A 17,143-nucleotide genomic window follows, 5' to 3' on the forward strand; every position below is an offset into this window, starting at 1 on the left:
TTGAGCCATTTCCTTAAGATAAATCTCTCCCCCCATATATGTGTGTGTATATATATATATATATATATTTACATATACACACACGCACTTCACTGGTTTTGCTTCTCTAGAGAACCCAGCCTAAGACACACCTTATACAGTAAAACCTGTGACAGCTGGAACTCAGTGGGACTGCCTTGTTTTTCTGGGTCTCACAAGTTTTCTGCTTTTGACATGGTGCAGTCTTACCACCTTTCCATCATTCATTTTAGTGGAAAATATTTGTGTTTTCTTTCTCTGACAAGTTTTCACCTTACACAGATTTTGACTTTCACAGGTTTTCTGTATTACTTTTATGTCCTTGTTATGGATTGAATTCTCTCTCCTCAAAATACGTGTTGGGATCCTAACCCCTATACCAGTGGATGTAATCCTGTTTGGAAATAGGGTTTTCTTTTTTGTGTTAATGAGGCTATGTTAATGCAGAGTGTGTCCTAAACCTAATCACTTCTGAGGTGTAAGGGGCAGCATAGAGATGCCTCATGAAGCTAGCCAAAGAACTGAGGAACACCAAAGCTATAGAAGCTGAGACAAGGATCTTCCTCCAGAGCCAACAGAGAGAAAACCTTCCCCTAGAGCCAGTAGCCTGAATTTGGACTTCTAGCCTCTTAAACTATGAGAAATAAATTTCTATCCTTTACAGCCTTCCACTTGAGGTATTTCTGTTACAGCAGCAATGAGAAACTAAGATGGTCCTCTTCTTTATTCCAGGGTTTCAAATCAGTTCGAAGTCCTGCTTTATTCTTTTGTTCAATAAACATGGTTTCAAAGTTATAAGACATTGTGCTATACTCTGGAAATTTACTTCTAAGCATTTGAATATATTCCATTTTCATACCTGCTCATTTAACACAATGTATGAGAAAAAAAATAGAAGGGAAAAAAGAAAAAAAAAAGCCTCAAGTCTTTGAAAACAAGTAGATAACTTTTTAGACAAACTTGAACAGATAGCATGAGATCTAGACCTATTCTCAGTTAAAATTTTAACATCCTATGTGACCTTGAGTAAGTTGCTCAAGTTACTGACGTGACTCTGCCTCAATTCCTTCATCAGTAAAACTGTTATAATAACTCTTGCCTCATGGCTCTTAGAGGAATTAATGAGTTAATGTTGGCCCAGTTCTTTGAGGTCCCTGGATGAAAGGTGTTATAAATACTAGGTATGATTATTAACATTTAATGACCATATCTATACTTGTGATACCAAGTGTCCTAAGACACAAAAGCTGTTACAGGCCACAGAAAAGCTTTCAAAGGCTGCTTCACAAGTGTCTATGAAGCCTTGTGTCTTATTGTCAGCTTAAAAGTTGCAGTCCTATGAACTCAAATTGATATTTAGTTGTATATTCAAGGAATCCTTTAAAAGCATTTTTTCCATCTTCAAACTAGTTTTAATTATTCTTTTAAACTAGCAGCAATTTTGAAATCTTCAAATTATTTTCTTTTTCTTATCTAATCATATTCTAACTGGAGCCTTCTCACTACTTATATGTGCTAAATGTGGTAGTTTTAATCTTTTTTGTTCTCTTGCAAACAGCAGTTTTTATCCTTAATACATTTAAGAGCATATGAGAATGGCATTGACCGTGGTGAAGAAATAGAGATTGCTTTGCTCTTCCTCATGGCACATTGCCTTAAAATCCTGTCTGACTATTCTTCTCACTCCACTCTTTGTAGTTATCAGAAGAGGCAGAAGTTGGTGATGAGTGGGAAAAGGGGAGATCCTTCTTTGATCTCAGATAACAAACTTACAAGATCAACGCTTAGAGAGAAGGAAGAACAGCTAGAGAAGTCCCGTACATATCTGCTTCAAGATGATGGATGGAGGTGTTCTTCATAAGAAAATGACAAATTACCAGAAAGAAACCCAACTGATCAATAAATATGAAAAGAAGTTGATGAAAATGCAAATTAACAGTAAAGAGATATTGTTTCACACTTTAGATTGACAAGACTTTTTATTTAGACCGTACAATGTGTAGAGAAAAAAAAAAATGAAGCAATACTGATGGTGGGAGTATAAATTGATACAACCCCTGGGGAATCATTTAATGCTATCCAGTAAAGCTGAAGATGTGCATACACTAAGATCCAACATTTCACTTCTAGATTTATGCCCTGGGGAAACTCTTACATAGGCATAGAAGGAAAGCTGTACAAGAATATTCATAGCACCATTTGTTTGTAAAGGTGAGAAACAATCTAAATGGTTGAAACCATGTAAATGTCTCAAAGGAGGCCAATGATAGAATTTTGTAAGACCAACAACTTTTCATTGCAAACACTTTTTTTCAACAACATAAATGGTGACTATACACATGGAACTCACAAGATGGAATACACAGGAGTCAAATCGACTACATTTGTGGAAAGAGACAGTGGAGATGCTTCATATAGTCCGTCAGAACAAGGCCAGGTGCTGACTGCACAAAGGACTATCAATTGCTCATACGCAAGTTAAAGTTAAAGTTGAAGAAAATTAAAACAAGTCCACAAGAGCCAAAGTATGTTCTTGAGGACATCATATATGAAGAAAGCAAAAGGTCGTTAAAGAGACAGGAAAGAAAGAAAAGACCAAAATGGATGTCAGAAGAGACTCTGAAATTTGCTCTTGAATGTAGAGTAGCTAAAGCGAATGGAAGAAATGATGAAGTAAAAGAACTGAACAGAAGATTTCAAAGGGTGGCTTGAGAAGACAAAGTAAAGTATTACAACGAAATGTGCAAAGACCTGAAGTTAGAAAACTAAAAGAAAAGAACACACTCAGCATCCCTCAGGCTGAAAGAACTGAAGAAAAACTTCAAGCTTTGAGTTACAATTTTGAAGGATTCAATAGGTAGAAAATTGAATGATGTAGGAAGCGTCAAAAGAAGCTGAAAGTAAGATGGAGTCACTGTAACAAAAAGAATTGGTCAACGTTCAATCATTTCAAGAGGTAGCATATGATCAAGAACTGATGGTATTGAAGGAAGAAGTCCCAGTGACACTGAAGGCACTGGCAAAAGACAGTTCCAGGAATTGACAGAATGCCAACTGAGATGTTTCAACAAATGGATGCAACGCTGGAAGCACTCAGTCATCTATGCCAAGAAATGGAAGACAGAAATTGGATAATGTAGAAATTATTGAACAATATCATCAATATCACACACAAGTAAAATTTTGCTGAAGATAATTCAATAACTGTTGCAGCAGTACATTGACAGGGAACGGCCAGCAATTAAAGCTGGATTCAGAAGAGGACGTGGAACGAGGGGTATCATTGCCGATGTCAGACGGATCTTGGCTGAAAGCACAGAATACCAGAGAGATGTTTACCTCTGTTTTATCAAATATGCAAAAGCATTCAACTGTGTGAATCACAACAAATTATAGATAACATTGCAAAGAATGAGAATTCTAGAACACTTAACTGTGCTCATGAAGAAACTGTACATAGACCAAGAGGCAGTCATTTGAACAGAACAAGGAGATACTGTATGGTTTAAAATCAGGAAAGGTGTGCGTCAAGGTTATGTCCTTTCACCATATTTATGCAATCTGTATGCTGAGCAAATAATCCTAGCAGCTGGACTATAGTAAGAAGAACGCAGCATTATGATTGGAAGAAGACTCATTAACAACTTGCATTATGCAGGTGGCAAAACCTTGCTTGCTGAAAGTGAAGAGGACTTGAAGCAGTTACTGATGAAGATCAGAGACTACAGTCTTCAGTACGTACTATACACCTCAACATAAAGAAAACAAAAATCCTCACAACTGAATCAATAAGTGACATCATGATAAATGGAGAAAATATTGAAGTTGTCAAGGATTTCATTTTACCTGGATCCACAATCAATGCCCATGGAAGCAGTAGTCAAGAAATCAAATAATGTATTGCACTGGGCAAATTTGCTACAAAAGACCTTAAAGTGTTGAAAAGCAAAGATATCACTTTGTGGACTAAGGTACGCCTGACTCAAGCCATGGTGTTTTCAATTGCCTCATGTGCATGCAAAAGTTAGACAACGAATAAGGAAGACTGAAGAGGAATTGATGCCTTTGAATTATGGTGTTGGCGAAGAATATTGAATATATAATGGACTTCCAGAATAATGAACAAATCTGTCTTGGAAGTACAGCCAGAACACTCCTTAGAAGTGAAGATGGCGAGACTTCATCTCACTTACTTTGGACATGTTATCAGGAGGGATCAGTCCCTGGAGAAGGACATCATGCTTATAAGGTAGAGGGTCAGGTAAAAAGAGGAAGATCCTCAGTGAGATAGATTGACACAGTAGCTGCAACAATGGGCTCAAGTATAGCAATGATTGTGAGGATGGCATAGGACTGGGCAGTGTTTCGTTCTGTTGTACATAGAGTCGCTATGAGTCGGAAATGATTCAACAGCACCTAACAACAACAACAACATATTCATATAATGAAATGCTGTACACTGTATAGCAGCGGAATTGAAGTTATTGGAGCCTCACATATCACTCTGGGTAACTCTCAAAAACATAATAGTCACTAGTGGTGGTTATTATTACAGAGAAATTCAAACTCCTAATTTGCATTTAGAGTCTGAGCTCCCAGTCTGGCAGTTCCTCTTAAGTTAGTATCTCAGCAATTTCTTGAAACTTTTGCCTTGCTAGTGCCAAATAATTGCTACAATCAAGATTTCTGTAGAATTCAGTAGGAATGGACTCCAAGGGTCCCCATGCCTCTCTAAGAAATATTTGTTCTTATTCAGAGCTGTCCTATACAAACATAATGTAAGCCAAATATGTAATGTTACATTTTCTAGTAGCCACATTAAAAAATATAAAAATGAGGAAAGGTCATGGAAGTTCCATAGACACATCCAAACTCCCTGAGGGACTGAATTGCTGGACGGAGGGCTGTGGGGACCATGGTCTCCGGGAACATCTAGCTCAATTGGCATAACACAGTTTATAAAGACAATGTTCTACATTCTACCTTGGTGAGTAGCGTCTGGGGTCTTAAAAGCCTGTGAGCAGCCATCTAAGATACTCCAGTGGTCTCAACCCTTTGGGAGCAAGGGAGATTGAAGAGAACAGGATACAAGGGAAAGATTAGTCCAAAGGACTAATGGACCACGGCTACCAAGACCTCCACCAGACTGAGTCCAGTACAGCTAGATGGTGCCCGGCTACCACCACTGACTGCTCTGACCAGAATCACAACAGAGGGTTCTGGACAGAGATGGAGAAGGATGTAGAACAAAATTCTAACACACACAAAAAAGACCAGACTTACTGGCCTAAAGGACACTGGAGAAACCCTGAGATTATGGCCCCCAGACACCCTTTTAGCTCAGTGGTGAAGTCACTTCCGAGGTTCACCGTTTAGCCGGGCAGTGGACAGCCCCATAAAACCAAATGGGACTAATGAGGTACAGCAGTCCAGGGACAAGGGCTAGAAGGCAGAAGAGGACAGGAAAGCTGGTGATAGGGAACCCAAGATTGAGTAAGGACAGTGTTGATGTGTAGTGAGGTTGTTAACCATTGTCATAGGGCAACATGTGTACTGTTTAATGAGAAACTGTTTTGTTCTGTAAACCTTCATCTAAAGTGAGAATAGCACCACAATTGGAAGAGCGTAGTCAATATCACTGAACTGTGCATGTAGAAATTTTTGAAATGGTGTATCATTGGCTATGTATATTTTCACCAAAAAAAAAAAAAAATCGAGAAGGGAGAGGGTTGACGTGTCGTGGAGTTGTTAACCAATGTCATAAAACAATCTGTGTACTACTGTTTAATGAGAAACTATTTGTTCTGTAAACCTTCACTTAAAGTACAATTTAAAAAATGAATTTAAAATAAAAAATATATATAAAAATGAATAGGTGAAATTAATTTTAATCATACATTTTATACAACTCAATTAATCCAAAATACTATATCAACATGTAATCAATAAAAATCATTAATAAGACATTTTACAATCTACTTTTCATACTAAGAGTTTAAATCTGATGTGCACTTTATACTTAAAGTGCATCTCAATGAGGATGCTAAATTTTCATCCGAAACACTTGATCTGTATTTAAATTACATAAAATTTACAGATGAAAATGTAGAGTCACATGCCCAACCTGTTTGAAATATGTTTAGAAATGTTCTAATAACTTAATGGAATATTAGTTTTTAAATTAAAATTAAATAAAATTAAAAATTCAGTTACTCATTCTCACTAGCCACATTACAAGTATCCAGTAGCCACATGTGGCCAGTGGCTACCATATTGAACCATGAAAGTCTAACCCATATATACTAAGAAAGTATCTATATCCACCTACCTTTCCTCTCTGGGATTCCTATTTCCATATGATTGTATTCAAATGAAAATAAGATAGAGTGGCCTGTCCAAACAAAGGCAGTCACAAAGAGCCCCCTGTAGAGAAAAGTGTGTATTGATTTACAACGGTCAAGGCCACTTGATGATGACAGTCTAGTCTGATTTATACGTTCAGTCACCTACTTCCTGAACCTCTCGACTGCCTGTTGCAGCTCTGGCTCCCCAACACATAAAGTTGAGCGAGTACCCCAATGTTTCATACCATTGGGTTGACTTGTATTTGGGGGTATCTGTTTAAAATTAGAAGTGCCTAAGGGGTGCAGTGTGAGCCATTCAGTTCTACTAAAACACCAGTCCCTTTCCAAGTATAGTGCTTGGGTGTTCTCTGGGACTCCTTGGTAATTTCTAGATTGGATAATCAAACACAAGAATCTGAAGGAGCTCATCTGAGAAGAAATATGAGGAGGTTTAGAAAGTGTCTTAGTTACCTAGTGCTGTTGTAACAGAAATACTACAAACGGGTGGCTTTAAAGAACAGAACTGTATTTTCTCGTAGTTCTGGGGGCTGAAAGTCCAAAGTAGAATTTCAGCCTTGTCGATATCTTCCATGTTGGTAGCCCTGGGCATTCCTTGGTTCCTTGGTTGTAGATGATCCTCACAAGGAGTCCATCTTCCCCTTGTATGCACACCTCTGCACATGGGCGGATTAAGCAGTAAACAAGATATGGTGAAACCCATGTGAAATTGTGCACTGCAGATTAGTAAGTAAGTGCAAGTAAACCCGTGCATACCTTGTTTATTGGGTAATCCTTCCCTGTCTCTGCATCTAATCTTCTCTTTTTATAACTCACAAGTGATTGGATTTAGAACTCAACATGCTCGGGTATGATATAATTAACAAAACAAAACTCCATTTCCAAACAGGATTACATCCTCAGGAATAGGGGTTAGGATTCCAATATGTATTTTGGGGAGACGCAATTTAATCTATAACACAAAGGAAGAAAGATAGGAGCTCAGAGGCTATGACGATAAAACAATGCCAGAGGAGGGCAGAGGAAGAAGGACAAATGGAGAATTCAAACTGAAAGGGAGCCTGTGAAATTTAGGTAGATGCCAGGGGGAAGATCTGGCAAAAAAAGTGGGAATCAGTGGCATAGAGCCTTAGAACCAGAAAGCCTAACTGAACAGAGCCTGAAATGAAACATATCTGTAGTGTCTTTCTGAATGCTTGGAGTCCAAACCAGTAAGCAGACTGCTTTGTTGGGAAACAGCAACCAGAATGACAGTGATTAAAGTGGAGGGATATTTGATTGTTAAATAAAAGGCTGTCAGACTCTACAGTATTCTAAAGTACCCTCACCTTTTTATTATGCTTAATGCCAGCATATGCACACAACACATCCATGCGCACACATATTACAGGACCATACGAAGTGCATAGGATGGTTTCTTAAGAAAACAACAGCAACAAAGCCTTTGAAACTATTGATAATTAATAAACCAGGCAGTGGCAATTAATATGTGCAGACATGGGGCGCCTCCTGTTCTCCAAGTCATAGCTCATTTAAAATACTCATCCTATAATTTATGAGCGATATTTAATACCTCAGTGACCATAAACCTCAATGTTTTATTATCACTGCTTAGCATACCTTTGATGTGCTGCCCAGCACTACACAATCCAAAACAAATTACTTTCAGGAAGCTGGATATTATATAAATGCAAGAAAGTCATAAATAATGCACAGGAGGAACATTTTCTATGGGTTCTGACATGCCATAATGGCTCTCTGTGAGCCTGACTTCTCATGCATCTCCCTGGCCCTGGGTGAGGGGGCAGGGGGCCTGTCCATCTTAGCCGTGGTTGTCAGACAGAGTGGGGATGCTAGCTTCCAGGCACCCAAGAATACCACTTTTTAACCTACAGCCGAGGCAGATATAAATCAGCTGAGGAACCTTTAGGAAGCTATGATCTTAATGAGTTACAGATGTGTGAGAAAGAGACTTTTCATTCACGGTTTTGGTGGGCTTTTCAGGATCCTCCACCCTGTCGTCACACAGGTATGTATTAGCTTCCTTTTCCATCTCAACAGCAGCTGTTCTAAGCTCTCCCCTCTCTCCAAGTCCCCAAACCCCACACCTGTTGTCTTGGAAGATGAGATAATCTCCCAACTCATTGAGGAAATAAAGGTCATTAGGCAAGAACTCCTCCAACTTCCCTCCTCAACGTAGTCAAACATTCTTACCCATCCTTAGTGATTTTGCTTTTATCTCAAAGGGAACAATCCTTTCTAAAGGCAGAAAACCTGTGTCCTTGATCATGTCCCCTCCCCTCTCCTCTAACACTATGATGCACAAAGTATTCCTTTCTGTTCTTAGTTTTTTTCCTTCCACAGGTACCTTTCTGTTAGCCCTCAAATAGGCTCAAAGATAGTGCATTCTACAAATGAACAAGCAAGCAAAATAACATCTTGCCCATTACCATACTACCTTGTTTCTGAAAATGATGCTTTTCTTCTCTTTGCCCCACAGCTACCTTCTTGAAAAAAGGTGGCCTTTGCCTAATACAGACCCACCCTCATTGTCATGCAGAGTATGTCCTCAGTAATCTGTTATGAATCTTCTGGTTTTTTTACCACATCCCATGACCTCATTCCAGGTCTTGTCTTATGAGACGTTCTGTAGGGTTTGATGTTGTTGCCTGTCGCTACCTCCCGCTTGAAACTTTCTCCACTCAGTCTTTTGTGTTAATATTCTTGTTCAAGATTTCTTTTCCTGGTCTCTTTTTCTGGCTCCGCTTCCTCTGCCCATTCCCAGTGTTATGAATTGACTTGTGTTCCCCCAAAATATGTATTGGAATTCTAACCCCTATACCTTTGGATATAACTCCATTTGGGAATAGAGTTTCCTTTGTTATGTTAATGAGGTCCTCATGGTGTAGGGTGTCTTAAACCCAATCACTTGGGACATCTAAAAAAAGCAGATTAGGCACAGAAACAAGGAAGAACAGATAAGGAAAGACAGATGCCACGTCACATGAAGATCACCAAGGAACTGACGAACAGAAGCAGAAAAGAGATGAGAAACTTCCCCCAGAGCTGGTAGAGAAAGTCTTCCTCTAGAGCTGGTGCCCTAAATTTGGACTTCTAGCCTCCTAAATTGTAAGAATATAAATTTCTGTTTGTTAAAGCCACTCACTTGTGGTAATTCTGTTATAGCAGCACTAAGAAACTAAGACACTCAGTTCTCTTCTCTGTTCTGCATGTTCTCTCTGGGTGATCTCATCTTCTTCAATGGCTTTGACCATCATTCAGATACCAGTGACTCTGTCATATCTCTGAACCTAAACTCCCTTTAAGCTCTCCCACTTGCCATTGAACGTCACCATTTGATGCCTTACAGGTCAGCTTTCCAAAATATAAGTTATAATAGAGGATAGGATACTTGCAAAATGCCAAAATATCACCACACAAACCACTTGCTAATTGAAAAACGGGAGAATATATCTTTGCAATGAAGAGATCTAAGGCACACCACAATCAAGCGATCAAATGTAGCGTTACTAAGTATGGGATGTTGTTGTTGTGTGCCATCGAGCCAATTTAGATTCATAGAAACTCCATATGACAGAGTAGAACTGCCCCATAGGGTTTTCTTGGCTGTAATCTTTACAGGAGCAGATCTTCAGGTCTTTCTCCCACAGAGCCATTGGGTGGGTTCAAAATGCTAACCTTTCAGTTAGCAGCCAAGCGTTTAAATGTTGTGCCACCAGGGCTCCTTAAATATGGGATAAACTGACATTATATACCTGCTGATGGGATAGAGCAGAAAGTATATGGTATCACCTACAAGTTATTCTTCACTTCCACAACTTGAATTTCCACCACTTTGTCAGTTTGTCATACTGTGGTGGCTTGCATGTTGCTGTGATACTGGAAGCTTTGCCACCGGTATTTCAAATACCAGCAGGGTCACCCTTGGTGGACAGGTTTCAGCGGAGCTTCCAGACCATATATATATGTATATATATATATATATATATATATATATAGTGTTGGAAGATGAGCCCCTCAGGTTGGAAGACACTCAAAATACAACTAGGGAAGAGCTGCCTCCTCAAAGTAGAGTCGACCTTAATGACATGGATGGAGTCAAGCTTTTGGGACCTTCATTTGCTGATGTGGCACAGCTCAAAATGGGAAGAAACAGCTGCAAACATCCATCAATAATCAGAAAGTGGAATTACAAAGCATGAATCTAGGAAAATTGTTAAAAATGAAATGGAAAGCATAAACATCGGTATTCTAGACATTAGTAAGCTGAAATGAACTGGTATTATGCATTGCATTGGGCAAATCTACTGCAAAAGACCTCTTTAAAGTGTTAAAAAGCAAAGATGTCACTTTAAGGACTGTGGTGTGCCTGACCCAAGCTATGGTGTTTTCAGTAGCCTCATATACATGTGACAGCTGGACAATGAATAAAGAAGATTGATGTCTTTGAATTATGACATTGGCAAAGAATACTGAATATACCATAGACTGCCAGAAGAACAAACAAATCTGTCTTGGAAGAAGTACAACAAGAATGCTCCTTAGAAGCAAGAATGGCGAAACTTTGTCTCACGTAATTTGGACATGTTATCAGGAGGGATCAATCCCTGGAGAAGGACATCATGCTTGCTAAAGTAAAGAGTCAGTGAAAAAGAGGAAGACCCTCAACTAGATGGATTGACACAGTGGCTGCAACAATGGGCTCAAGCACGGTAACAATTATGAGGATGGCGCAGGACAGAGCAGTGTTTCGTTCTGTTGTACATAGGGCCGCTATGAGTCGGAACCAACAACGACAACCTGAATTTAATCAAGCCCTTAGACCTAACTTCTAATGAACCGAAAACACAGGGGATAGAGGAACAAGATAAATGATACTGCAAGGTAACAATCAGGCTAATCATAACTTCCGTAAAACAACTGTCCTGGTCTCTTTAAAAAGACAATAACAAAAGTCAGTATCCTCTAAAAAAAAAAAAAGGAGAATATTCAAGAATAAAAGAACCAAAAAGAGATAGAAACCAAATCCAATACATTAAATGTGATTGAATCCTGCTTTGAAACAACCAGCTATAAAAGATACTTTGTGTACAACTGGACATTTGGATACGAGTTTTAAATTAGATACTAGAAAAAGAGTGTAAATTTTCTTAAATGTGTTAATGGTATTGCGTTTATGAAGGAGAATGCCCTTATTCTTGGGAAGTATTTAGGGATGAATTTTCATGATGCCTGCAACTTACTTTCAACTGTTTCTGCAAAAACAAACAAATATCTGTGAACGTGTATGTGTATGTATGTATGAATCAAATATGGCCAAGTAGTGATAATTTTTAGTTTAGGTGTTTTAAGTGGGTGATTGTTTAATATATTTTTCTCTCAACCTTCCTGTATGTTTTTAAAATTTCATAATAAAGATTTGGTAAAAAGAACAGTGAAAAATTATGAGTATAATTATAAAACTTACCTTCAACCTTCCACCTTCTCCTTTTCTACTCACTATTCACCAAGTTAAACAAAAAAAAAATCAAACCCGTTGCTGTTGAGTCGATTCTGACTCACAGTGACCCTATAGGACAGAGTAGAAGTGCCCCATAGGGTTTCCAGGGAGTGGCTGGTGGATTTGAACTGCTGACCTTTTAGTTAGCAGCCGAGCTCTTAACTATGTCACCAGGGCTGCATTCACCAAATAGCTCAACCTAAAAATCTTGGGGTCTTCTGTAACTTCTCCCTTCCTCTTCAGGTGCTCCTGTCCCCTCCAACCCGTCAGCTGGTCTTCATTTCCCATCTCATGAGTGAGTCTCTCTCTCTCCCTCCACTGTTAGTGCACTACCCTCCATCAGACCTTCATCATGTGTCACGTGGATTCCAAACTCATGGGCTCAAGCTTCTCCCCTTGCCCATCTGTCTTAGTTATCTAGTGCTGCTGTAACAGAAATACCACATGTGGATGGCTTTTACAAACAAATTATTTCACTCACAGTTTAGGAGGCTAGAAGTCCAAATTCAGGGCTCCAGCTCCAGGGGTAGGCTTTCTCTCTCTGTCAGCTCCGGGGGAAGGTCCTTGTCATAAATCTTTCCCTGGTCTAGGAGCTTCTCAGCACAGGGACCCTGAGTCCAAAGGATGCACTCCACTCCTGGCTCTTCTTTCTTGGTGATAAGAGGTCCCTCTCTTTCTCTGATCACTTCTCTCTTTTATATCTCAAAAGAGATTGACTCAAGATACAACTTAATCCTGTAGATTGTATACTGTCTCATTAACATAACTGCCTCTAATCCTGCCTCATTAACACCATAGAGATTAGGATTTAAAATACATGGGATAATTATGTCAGATCACAAAATGGAGGACAACCACACAATACTGGGAATCATGGCCTAGCCAAGTTGACACACATTTTGGGGGGATACACTTTGATCCATAGCATCATCTAGTCTCCCTATTCAGTTTCCTGATGAAACCTTTCCACAGGCCCCCATTGTCTATAAAAGTAAGATCAAATTCCCTGAAATGAAAAAATATTGAAAGATAATACTGAAATGGTATCTGGAGGTAAGAATGCGGAGGAGGTTAAATGGACTTCCAGAAAGAGATATCCTCAGGCTTATGACTTCAAAGCTAAAATTCTGGTCTAAGCTGCCTCACTCCAGGTTTCACCTTTGTGCTGAGATGACAAAGAAGACAGTCCTTGGAAAAAAGCACAAGGTCCCTTATGGAACCCTGTGCTGTCTACCTGGAGAAGGAGTCTATTTATGGACCAGCAATGTAGTGTTCTAGATTTTAAAAGCCTATGAAAGAGAAAGTCTTCAGAAACTCAATAAAAGATTCATTTTATCAAGTCCAGTAAGTGGTTTATAATACTGTCGGTGAATCTGAGAGAAAACAGACATTCTCATACATTGTTAGTATGAGTGTAAATTGTAGAGTCAATTTACACTCATAATAATTTTACACTCCACAGGCATGTACTAAATTGCCTCTGAAGGGCAATTTAGCAACATCAAAATGAGCATACCTGTAGATCTAAGCAATGTCACTTCATAAAATTTGTCCTAGAGATATGCTTGTACATATGCAAAATGATGCATGTAATATTGCCATATCATTCATTGAGGCATCGTTTGAGTTGGCAAAATAATAAATTAACCCAAATGTCTACCAGTAAGGGGCTAGTTAAATAAATGATACATCAACCTAATGGAATACTATGCAGCTAATACAGAGAATGAGGAAAATCTTTACGCACAGATATAGAAATATCTGCAAAATATATTGTTATATGGAGTCCCTGGGTGGTGTAAATGGTTAATCTGCTGGACTGCTAATCAAAGGGCTGGAGGTTTGAGTCCACCCACAGGTGCCTTGGAAGAAAAGCCTGGTGATTTACTTCTGAAAAATCAACCACTGAAAATCCTGTGAAGCACAATTCAATTCTGAATCACATGGGGTCACCGTGACTTGGAATCAACTCTATGGCAAATAGTTTTACTACAACTTGTCTGTCAGTTTGTCATACTGTGGTGGCTTGCATGTTGCTATGATGCTCGAAGCTATGCCACTGGTATTTCAAATTACAGGAGGGTCACCCATTTTGGACAGGTACAGCAGAGCTTCTAGTCTACGAATAGGAAAAAAGGCATAGCAATCTACTTCTGAAAATTAGCCAATGAAAATGTTGTGGATCACAACAACACGTTGTCTGACTCACTTGCTTTGGACAAGTCATCAGGAGAGGTCAGTTGCTAGAGGAGGACATGTTTGGTGAAGCAGAGGGCCAACAAGTTTGTGGGAGACACTCGGTGAGATAAATTGGCATGATAGCCACAAGTATGCTTGGACATGCTAGTGATTTTGAGGATGATGCAGGGTTGGGCAATGTTCAGTTCTGTGGTACATAATAAGGTTGCCAGAGTCAGAGTCGAATTGATGGCAGCTACTAACAACAAAAGGAACCCTGGTGGTGCAGTGGTTAAGAGCTTGGTTGCTATTGAAAGTCATCAGTTTGAACCCATCAGTCACCTTGCGGGAGAGAAGACCTGGTGATATACTCCCATAAAGATTTCAGCCTAGGAAACTGGGGTAGTTCTACTCCGTCACATGGGGTTGCTATAAGTTGGAATTGACTACACAGCTCATCACTACAATAACTAACAACAATATATTGTTACATTAAAAAAGCAAGGTGCATAACAGTATATATAGTATGCTAAGCCTTATGTTAAAATGTGGGAGAAAAAGAGAACAGGTGTTCAAGAACTAAAGAATCAAAAAGGACACAGCAAGGTAACAGAAATATTAACTGAAGAAAGCAACCACCACCACTAAAGTCAGAGAAACCCAGGGAAGATACGGGGTTAGCAGAACCTAGAAGCTTGAGGAGGTGCCCCATGGAGCTGGGACTCAGCCTCTGAGGAGGGGCACTACCTGACTGGTGCTGTTGTCTCTGAGGGGGAGCACTAAGGCTGGTTCTGGGGGTGCAGGTTAAAGCTGGAGACGGGAACCAACTGCGTTCCAGTGAAGGGCCACTCCTGGTGTAATGCTGACAGAAACAGCAGAAGGCAAGTCCCCTCAGCCTGCCTTCCAGTCTTCCTCTAGTGCTTTCTATTGGCAGAATCTCACAGAGAACCAGCTGACATACTGTAATTTCCAGAGTCCCCTGGTATAGAAGAGTGGTACAGAAGCTGAGAGGCAACAGCTTAATAACCAGCTCACTCGATTTAAGAAGGATAAGCACCTCAGACACAGGATCGTTCCCATGGCTGTTGGAATTGCTACATTTGTAAGAGGCAGTGGACCCTCCACCATGCTGTCCCTTCCCACCATAGCCTGGAATTAGCCCAGACACCAACAATGAGGCTCAGATTCACATCAGTACTTTGCGTGTCTTTGGTGGGTCACAGCCTCTGTGGACTTCTGTGTGTGTGTGCAGACATTATTTCTATTTACTCTTCCAGTGTCACTTGTGGTGAATAATATTATCCTCACTTTACAAATGAGAAAGTTAAGTGAGAGAAATGAATACTTCTAAGAGGAGGGTCTCCTTCCGCCTCTCATCCCCTGTATTTCTCTCTCCTGCTTATTCTGTCAGAAGAAGGAGGATTAGTTGAACCAAACCAATTAGAGTAGCTTCAGTCACTCTTCTGGACCCTACTTAGGGTGGATGAGGTGGCAGCCATGGTGCAGCTGGGTCGTGGCACACCCTTGGGGGAAACAAGTTGGGGCCTGCTCCTTAATTCTAAAGCACCTGGCTTCATAAGGCTGATGACTCAAATGCCTGCTTGTCTCTCGTTTTCTCTTTCTCTTTCCTACATCCATCTTTATGTGTTCAGTCCCGAAGGCTGTCTCAGCAGCCAAATGAGCTCTTTGCAACAAGAAAGACAACAGTTCACACCATCTCCTTGAGTCAACAACTGTGGCTGAAAGCCAATAAAAAGATAGCCTTGTGGTGCTATTCCAAAAGAAATGCTCAGAGGAGTGGGTTTCCCCCGTCTCCCATGAAGGTAGAATTTGTCTATAACAACTAGTTCTTAGCACATGTTTGCTCATCATTCAATTGCCTTGCCAGCTTCTCCTCACCACCCAGTTGTTTTCTATTCAGGCCAGAGAACACCTTCCACTTCTCCTGGTGACTTGATGAGTAGAGAGAGGACTAGGGTAAGTGCTTGTCCTCTTATCTGGAGCCCGTGTGGTGCAGTGGTTAAGCGTTCTGCTGCCAGCCAAAAGGTCAGCAACTCAAATCTAACCGCTGCTCCTTGGGAACTCTATGGGGCAGTTCTACTCTGTCCTATAGGGTCACTATGAATCAGACTCAACTCAATGGCAAAGGGTTTGGTTTGGTTTTTTGGTCCCCTTATCTGGTAGCCACAAAGGAAATTCTTAGAAATCAAAGATAAATTTATTTACACAATAGCTGTGACACCAAGTGAATAGTGAGCAGTCCTTAACTAGGCATTAGAAATAATATCTTCACAAAACAGATGAACAGTAATAGATTTGCCAAGCCATAAACTTTATCCTTTAAGTGCCTCGGTTGGATATATCACAGCAGTTGTGCCCTCTTTATAAAATCTCATAAGAAATGTCAGCGTTACAAAATAAGCACTTCTACAGATGATTGTTTCCTTTACAAAGGAATCTCTGCAAGAGAATCATGAAGAATGTTTTCAGTTGCTTCCCCAAATAGGAATCTCTTTTCTAAAATTCAATTTATATATAAATTCTCAGAAATAAGTCTGTTTTGAAAAGTGGGGCACACTCATACTCAGTGAATAAAACAACAACAACAACAAAAAAAAAAAAAACCCACAGTTGCTGTGGAGTTGATTCTGACTCAGGGCAACTCCATGTGCATCAGAGTAGAACTGTACTCCATAGGGTTTTCGATGGCTGATTATTTGAAAGGAGATCACCAGGCCTTTCTTTGGAGATGCCTCTGAGTGGACTCAAGCCGCCAACCTTTCAGTTAACCTTTTGGACTACACGGGTACTCTATACTCAATGCAACCGGCTTTTATGGTACCGGTAGAAGCTCTGTCTGAAGATCAGTTTTGAGCTCTGTCTCTAAGCCTTGGCCTTTCTTCCTTTGGCTTCACCTCCCTCTGCTTCTCGTGGAAGCCCTTACTAGTTCCAGAAATGGTTCAAAGAACTCTGGATAAACTACCCAAGCCTCTCTTCCATGATCCACTGTCCCCAGGTGGTCTCCCTAATCCTGCCATTCTTGGGACTTCTGTGAATGACCTCA

The sequence above is a fragment of the Trichechus manatus genome, unplaced genomic scaffold, assembly GCF_000243295.1.
Source record: "Trichechus manatus latirostris isolate Lorelei unplaced genomic scaffold, TriManLat1.0 scaffold00071, whole genome shotgun sequence".
Lineage (NCBI taxonomy): Eukaryota > Metazoa > Chordata > Mammalia > Sirenia > Trichechidae > Trichechus > Trichechus manatus.